Source organism: Ranitomeya variabilis, chromosome 4 (genome assembly GCF_051348905.1).
Source record: "Ranitomeya variabilis isolate aRanVar5 chromosome 4, aRanVar5.hap1, whole genome shotgun sequence".
In the NCBI taxonomy this organism is placed as follows: Eukaryota; Metazoa; Chordata; class Amphibia; order Anura; family Dendrobatidae; genus Ranitomeya; species Ranitomeya variabilis.
In genome coordinates, this window is record NC_135235.1 from 28,748,096 (window position 1) to 28,757,930 (window position 9,835).

Sequence of the window (9,835 nt, forward strand, 5' to 3'; positions counted from 1 at the left end):
ATAATATAGGACTAGATGACCGGCCACATATATAAGGATAATATAGGACTAGATGACCGGCCCCATGTATAAGGATAATATAGGACTAGATAACTGACCCCATATATAAGGATAATATAGGACTAGATGACCGGCCCCATATATAAGGATAATATAGAACTAGATGACCGGCCTCATATATAATGATAATACAGGACTAGATGACCGGTCCCATATATAAGGATAATATAGGACTAGATGACCGGCCCCATATATAAGGATAATATAGGACTAGATGACCGGCCCCATATATAAGGATAATATAGGACTAGATGACCGTCCTCATACATAAGGATAATATAGGACTAGATGACTGGCCCCATATATAAGGATAACATAGGACTAGATGACCGGTCCCATATATAAGGATAATATAGGACTAGATGACCAGCCCCATATATAAGGATAATATAGGACTAGATGACCAGCCCCATATATAAGGATAATATCGGACTATATGACCGTCCCCAAATATAAGGATAATATAGGACTAGATGACCGGCCCCATATATAAGGATAATATAGGACTAGATGACCGGCCCCATATATAAGGATAATATAGGACTAGATGACCGGCCCCATATATAAGGATAATATAGGACTAGATGACTGGACCCATGTAAAAGGATAATATCGGACTAGATGACCGGCCCCATATATAAGGGTAATATAGGACTAGCTGATCGGTCGCATATATAAGAATAATATAGGACTAGATGACCGGCCCCATATATAAGAATAATATAGGACTAGATGACCGGCCCCATATATAAGGATAATATAGGACTAGATGACCGGCCCCATATATAAGGATAATATAGGACTAGATGACCGGCCCCATATATAAGGATAATATAGGACTAGATGACCGGCCCCATATATAAGGATAATATAGGACTAGATGACCGGCCCCATATATAAGGATAATATAGAACTAGATGACCGGCCTCATATATAAGGATAATATAGGACTAGATGACCGGTCCCATATATAAGGATAATATAGGACTAGATGACCGGCCCCATATATAAGGATAATATAGTGCTAGATGACCGGCCCCATATATAAGGATAATATAGGACTAGATGACCGGCCTCATATATAAGGATAATATAGGACTAGATGACCGGCCCCATATATAAGGATAATATAGGACTAGATGACCGGCCTCATATATAAGGATAATATAGGACTAGATGACCGGTCCCATATATAAGGATAATATAAGACTAGATGACCGGCCCCATATATAAGGATAATATAGTGCTAGATGACCGGCCCCATATATAAGGATAATACAGGACTAGATGACCGGTCCCATATATAAGGATAATATAGGACTAGATGACCGGCCCCATATATAAGGATAATATAGGACTAGATGACCGGCCCCATATATGAGGGTAATACAGGACTAGATGACTGGACCCATATAAAAGGATAATATCGGACTAGATGACCGGCCCCATATATAAGGGTAATATAGGACTGATGACCGGCCCTGTATATAAGGATAATATAGGACTAGATGACTGTCCCCATATATAAGGATAATATAGGACTGATGACCGGCCCTGTATATAAGGATAATATAGGACTAGATGACCGGCCCCACATATAAGGATAATATAGGACTAGATGACCAGCCCCATATATAAGGATAATATAGGACTAGATGACAGGCCCCATATATAAGGATAATATAGGACTAGATGTCCGGCCCCATATATAAGGATAATATAGGGCTAGATGTCCGGCCCCATATATAAGGATAATATAGGACTAGATGACCAGCCCCATATATAAGGATAATATAGGACTAGATGACAGGCCCCATATATAAGGATAATATAGGACTAGATGTCCGGCCCCATATATAAGGATAATATAGGGCTAGATGTCCGGCCCCATATATAAGGATAATATAGGACTAGATGACAGGCCCCATATATAAGGATAATATAGGACTAGATGTCCGGCCCCATATATAAGGATAATATAGGGCTAGATGTCCGGCCCCATATATAAGGATAATATAGGACTAGATGACCGGTCCCGTATATAAGGATAATATAGGACTAGATGACCAGACCCATATATAAGGATAATATAGGACTAGATGTCCGGCCCCATATATAAGGATAATATAGGACTAGATGACCGGTCCCGTATATAAGGATAATATAGGACTAGATGACCAGACCCATATATAAGGATAATATAGGACTAGATGATCGGCCCCATATATAAGGATAATATAGGACTAGACGGCCGGCCCCATATATAAGGATAATATAGGACTAGACGGCCGGCCCCATATATAAGGATAATATAGGACTAGATGACCGGACCCATATATAAGGATAATATAGGACTAGATGATCGGCCCCAGTATTCTATATCCTCATATCTATTATATAGCTGATATGATTTGTTACAGGAGATTATACAGAGATATATCACACAGTGGGGAGAGAACACATATTGGATAGGACTTCACCGTGACGGAGACGTCTGGAGATGGGTGGATGGAGAACATTATTCTGGCAGCTTGTAAGTGACTCCTGACACCGGCACACACCGGTCATTACTGTGACTGTGATACATCCGATCACGGGGTCTGGACTCCTTTATAATTACTGATTTCTCATCATTTCCTCTTGCTTTATCTTCTTGTTACTCAGGTTCCAGATAAAGACAGAAGGATCAGGACGCTGCGCATCAATGACCGGATCTGATTATTACCAGGATAACTGTGATACTGGTAGAAGATGGATATGTGTGAAGAAAGCTGTGAGGATCTGACATCGTCATTAATGACACAATTGATTGAAGATTGAATGTGATAATGTCTTGTGTTCGGACACCAACAGGGAGGAGCGGGCCAGGAAATGGGCTTTATATGATAGACTATTGGCATGGCACCATAGAACATTGGACAATTATGTTTTGCTGATGGAGCAGGACCTCTTCTACGGGTAATCCAGCATGATGACGAGATTAATAACTCATGACACTCAGCTGATTGTAGGATTTTCTTGCTTTAGATCCCAAAGATTCTCTTTATCCCTCATCAGTTTTAAACAAGCAAAGACAATAATAACCCTACCAATGTCGGTGAAGACCTCCGCGTCCTCTCTGTATGTTGTAGAGGCTTTTGTGCCCCTTTATGGATCGTTACAGTACAGTTGTTATCGGCCTTGTTAAACTTTGCTACCTCTGTACGTAAAGGGAAATAAATACCTAAATTCCAGTCCGCAGGCGCATAGTCATGTGACAGATCGGAGGCAGAGAAAATGAAAATGGACAAATCTTAGTTATACTGGTTAACAAACGATGTTACATTCCTACATACCATGTGCCGTTATACACCAAGCATCACAATCACACAGAATTAGAGATTAGAAGATTTTACAAGCATCAAATTCACCAAATCACTTGGATTTTATAGCAAAATTTGCTGTGCACTGAAGTTATTCTCCACAAAATGAATGCTAAGTATTATCCTCCGTAAGCTACTAGAAGCTAATAACATTCATGTCTGGATGATTGTCATGTACAGTAAGGAAAAGGTTAATTTATGTGGTGTTTTTTATTATTTCCACCAAATAAATTCCACAAATGTTAAGGAGTTCAGCTTCAATTTTAGTTTGTTAAAAATTCATCGAAATCTCACCAGAAAAGGGAAAATCTTTAGGGAAATAAATCTTTAAAATGTATTTTTTCAAATGGTGAAATTATTTTATAGGCATAAAATTACAAAATACTCGTCTTGAAAGGATTAAGTAGTAGATACATTTATCCAGGTTCATTTTGCCTAGTGGAAAGTCTTCTCCAATAATCAGCAGCACCAATTATTTTCCAACTATTAGATCTACCACTTCTGTACTAATTCGGGTCATCCCCCAATTCATGGCGATGACTCATGTGGCCGCTTTGGGACCTGTGAGTCATGGGTCCAATGTTGAGAAGAATCCCCCCTCCACACATAAATCCTCATGATGGAGATACAGCAGGATACAATGGTTCAAAGGTGGAACAGAGAACGGTCACCTCCTTCTTCCATCTTTCTGCCTGTGCGTCTGAGACTCAGTTACGTTATGATGTCACTAAATCTCGCCTGCTGTTCAGAGCCTCAGTCCACATGCTGCACAATCCATCTATTGCTGTATCCCCTTTCCTGAAATCTTAATTTGAGATCCTTAGCTTACATTTCAAATCTGTCCTTGGACGAGCCGATCTGTCTCATCCTGAGAAATTGTCCAACCGGGACAGCCGTGATGGTATAAGCATTATGGTCAGACGACGAGTGTAGTAAGGATTTCACTGATGTTCATTTCCTAAATACAACAGTATGTATCGATTGATCATCATCAACCTTAAAGCTGATATCCAAAAAGTCAATCTTTTTGATGCTGTGCTTATAGGTGAGCCTGATGTTAATTGGACTTAAGTTGATCCATAAAAAGTTCAAGATGCTCCGCAGTGCCTTGCCAAAAAATAAGAAGCTTGTCTATATAACTAAGTCAACACTGCACATAATCCACAGCCCCCTTACCCCATCACCAAAAATGTACCTCTCCCAAAATCCCAAGAAGGGGTTGTCATATGAGGGTGTACCGGCCGTGCCCATTGCAGTGCCGCATTTCTGTAAATAGAAACAATCTTTAAGTACAAAAAAATTATGTGGAAGGATCTGTCCTGGGGTCAGCTGCCACAGTACTGTATCAGGGACTGTCCTAGTGTGGTGCCAGGTGGCTTCCTGCAGCTTATGTCTAACCTCACTATCATAGGGTCTAGTGAAGACCAGATAGCTGCTTACTTACGCCGTCCATTGTAAGCCCAGCACGTGGCACAGTGGATCCACAATCCACAAGCGTGACAAGTATCTTTATCTTTAAGTTGGCGAAATTACTATTTCTTATATCTCTGAATAGGCCAGATCATAATGTTTCCCCCTTATCCGCTGCCTTGAAAACTACATCATCCAAGGTTTGCAATTTATCAAGGGCCCTTCTCTGTTGGCAATTAAGATTATCAAACTTACGTTTCGTGAACACATTTTTGAAATTTTCTACAACCAGATTTGTGAAGATTTAAACATGTATGCCACAAATTCATACCCATAAGTAAGGCAGATGTATGTGCCAATGTCAAGGTCCACCTTAGGAGCAGTCCCGAACGCATGTTTCGCAATGTTCAGTATCTTGCTTCATCAGGTGGGAGATCTGGTGCCACAAACCATATGTTGGGAGTTTAAATACCATCGGCGCCCATTATACAAGCCCAGTGCCAGCCAATGACGTTGAGTGGAGCAGCACATGCGTACTCCATCACAAACGCACCAAAACATCATACAAGGTGTCACGGTTACTCCGCACATGCATGGGATGCATCACCATGGCTCCTGTGCTTGTGCAATCATCACTAAGAAGCCAGGTGATTAGAGTTGAGTGAATTTGTTCGGAATTGGTTGCTGAATCTCACTTTGACATATTCGTGCCATATTGGTACCCTATTCGTGCTGAATTTATGTTTGATGATCGGTTCCAAACATATTCGGTAATTTCTACTCTCTTTGACTTCAATGACATTCGGCTGTGTTTGACGAATATTGCGAAAACAGTATTCGCCGCCGATCGAAATTGGAACAGAATTTTGAAAAATTCGCTCAACTCTACCGCACCTCAGCAATCACAGACATATGAAAGTTTTTAACACCAGTGGTAGAATAGGTGAGTTCTAGAAGCACAGAGATTCAGATAGTCAACACCACCTAGAGTATAACATACAACTGTGGAAATGATCTACAATATAAACAGTGCACAGATTGTTTAGTGCAACAAGAACTGCTAATGATTGACTATATGCATCCAATTACCAAACTATGATTGCGGACATAAATATAACCTTCCATTGTGCATAATTATCTGTTTCAAGAAATCATTTCATCTCGTTTGACTTTGTCCTTGAAATATTTCAACCTAGTGTTCAGATTATATCAGAACATAGACAGTACGGGCCAAAATAATAACAATTTCTTTATATAGCGCTAACATATTCCGCAGTGTTTTGCACACATTATAATCACTGTCCCCAGTGGGGCTCACAATCTACATTCCCTATCAGTATGTCTTTGGAATGTGGGAAGAAACCAGACTTCCCAGAGGAAACCTATGCAAACTTCTCACGGATGTTGTCCTTGGTGAGATTAGAACCCAGGACTCCAGCGCTGCAAGGCTGCTGTGCTATCCACTGAGCCATCGTGCTGCCCCTGAGCCATTGTGCTGCCCCTGAATCAAGGTAGGGGATAGGAGATGACAAAAAGATGGGGGATCTGGTTAACAGATCAAGAACAAACAGTTATAATATAGTAGAAAAGTAAAAAAGTGTTAAGAAAATAAAAAATATATACAAAAATTAGAAAAACAAAAGAGATGTGGAATCAATCATGTACAGGAAAGATGTGAACCTAAGTGTCTCGCTCAATCAATTTTTGCAGTGTATTTTTTACTTTAATATTGCTTTTTATGGGTGAAAAAATGCTGCAAAAACACTGAAAGAATTGTGGTGCTGCAGATTTTAAAAATGCCACAATTATCAAGGTCAGAAAAAAAAAGATAAGCATGTTCATAATATTTCTGAAAATTCAGAGTGGAATTCACCTTAAATTTTTTTTTTTTTTAAATGTGGCTTCTCACGAATTTGAATTTTTGTGACTTCTTCATGCAAGTTCCAAAAAAATATCATCCGTCCATCATTTTGCTGATTTGTAGAGAGAGGAGGATAAAAAAAACACTTTTCCTTTGTCCCACAAACACAGGCCCCCTTCCAGCCCTCTGCACTGCTCCCTGTGGCCTCTTCTTTTCGTCTTCATCTTAACGGAACATTTACTGCCACTTAAAAATTTGTGGTCAGCGAACATCACTGCTTTGTAAGGGCGGATCATGGTCACTGACCACTGCACTCAGTTCCTGTGTAACATCTTGTTCTTCTGAGACCTTACACAGGAAGAGCCAACACTCTGAGCACCCACCGATAGACCACAGTCGCTAGACTCCGAGAAGGACCAGGACCTGTACAGCAGACGGAGAATTACATTGTGCTGCTACATACATGGAGGCACGAGGTATGTGAACAATAAACATATATTTTTATCCTTTAGTACATTATTAAAAAAATACAGAACCATACAGTCATTACATAAAATAAAAAGATATGCCCAGCAGTACGCACTTACCAGGTAAAAGTTACAAATGCCTTTCTTGCCCTTTTCGGTTCACTTTTTAATCTGAAAAAAAAAGCCACCAAACCTGTTCCAAGGTGGAAAGGATGTTGCTTCTTTTCAGAGAAATTTATTGCAGATGCATTTTGACAATTATTGGATACACTATACGTCTCATCGCGGGTAGACTGTATGTGACAAAGCAGTATAGAACAAAAAAGGAAAAAAAAAAAAAGTAACATAGTTAGCAAGGCCGAAAAAAGACATTTGTCCATCCAGTTCAGCCTATATTCCATCATAATAAATCCCCAGATCTACGTCCTTCTAAAGAACCTAATAACTGTAAGATACAATATTGTTACGTTCCAGGAAGACATCCAGGCCTCTCTTGAACCCCTCAACTGAGTTCGCCATCACCACCTCCTCAGGCAAGAAATTCCAGATTCTCACTGCCCTAACAGTAAATAATCCTCTTCTATGTTGGTGGAAAAACCTTCTCTCCTCCAGACGCATAGAATGCCCCCTTGTGACCGTCACCTTCCTTGGTATAAACAGATCCTCGGAGAGATATTTGTATTGTCCCCTTATATACAGCTCTGGCAAAAATTAAGAGACCACCACATCAAATCCCTGTCATGTGCAGCAGGGCCGGCGTCATCACCCGGCGCACCCGGGCAAGTGCCGGGGCCTTGGTGAGACGGGGGGCCCATAACGGTAAGACACTTATTATGCCGACACTGATGCGCAGCACATCATGCGCTCCTGGGAGGCCCCCGAAGCCAGATTACATCATTCCCGACCCTCCCTACCTGTGCTAGTGTGCTGTGTGTGACTCCAGCCAGGACTCGGAGGCAGAGCTGGAGCTGATAGATGATTCCCAGCAGCAGGAGTTGGCACACAGAGCTCTCTGGGACTGCAGGAATACTCACCAATCACCATGGGGATAGAAGAGTCACTTCCGGGTCGGCGGTCGTCACTTCCGGGCCGGCGGTCGTCACTACCGGGTGAGAGTGAGGAGCTTGTCATCCTAAGAAGAGCAGCGCCAGCGCTGACACACAGATCGTCGCGACACGGTCCGGGACCCGGGTCCACCATCCAGTTTCAGCGAGCAGCACAAAGACGAGCAGCATTCGTCAGTCACACTGCACAAATGTGCAGATCCTGTGTCCACAACGGTCGGAGGTGATGGCGATGGCGTGGTGGTGTGGTGGTGGGTGAGTCGACTCGTGACTGACGGTGAAAATGAAGCAATATGTTACGGGGCTGTGCAATATGTTACGTGGCTGGGCTATATACTACGTGGCTGTGCTATATACTACGTGGCTGTGCAATATATTACGTGGCTGTGCAATATGTTACGTGGCTGTGCAATATGTTACGTGGCTGGGCAATATACTACATGCCTGTGCTATATACTACGTGGCTGGGCAATATACTACGTGGCTGGGCAATATACTACATGGCTGGGCAATATACTATGTGAATGTGCTATATACTACGTGGCTGGGCAATATACTACGTGGCTGGGCAATATACTACGTGGGCTGTGTTATACGCTACATGGCTGTGCTATATTTCTCTGCTGTATCTGTGCATCATGAATCGTATGTGTTAAAGAGGGGGCCCACTGAGACTCTTTCACCCGCGGCCCTCAAAAACCTGGAGCCGGCCCTGATGTCAGCTCAGCATTACAAGAAAGGACCTCAGCTCTCCTCCCACCACTGACAACCCAGGATGGTCTTTAAATATCTCTACCCTGATCCAGGGCCGGCTCCAGGTTTTTGAGGGCCCAGGCAAAAAAGTATCAGTGGGCCCCCCTCTTTAGCAAATACCACAATTCATGATGCACAGATACAGCAGAGAAATATAGCACAGCCACGTAGCGTATAACACAGCCCACGTAGTATATTGCCCAGCCACGTAGTATATTGTCCAGCCATGTAGTATATTGCCCAGCCACGTAGTATATTGCCCAGCCACATAGTATATTGCCCAGCCACGTAGTATATAGCACAGACACATAGTATATTGCCCAGCCACGTAGTATATTGCCCAGCCACGTAGTATATAGCACAGACACGTAGTATATTGCCCAGCAACGTAGTATATTGCCCAGCCATGTAGTATATTGCCCAGCCATGTAGTATATAGCAGACACGTAGTATATTGCCCAGCCACGTAGTATATTGCCCAGCCATGTAACATATTGCACAGCCACGTAACATATTGCACAGCCACGTAACATATTGCACAGCCACGTAGTATATGGCACAGCCACGTAGTATATAGCATAGAGATGTAGTATATAACACTGCCCATGCAGTATATAACCCAGGCCACATAGTATATAGCATAGCCAGCCATGTAGTATATAGTCTACAAGTCCTGTCCCAGCATCATTCAGATGCCATACTGTAGAGGTCTGTCTGTGTAGTGGAGAACTCTGACTACAAGTCCCAAAGTCCCAGGCAGTCTGCATCCATTCCCCCCGCAATGCTTGGGACCAGGAACTTGAAAGGAAGACAGTCACACTGCTTCACTTTCACCGTCACGTCACTCACCAGTCAGTC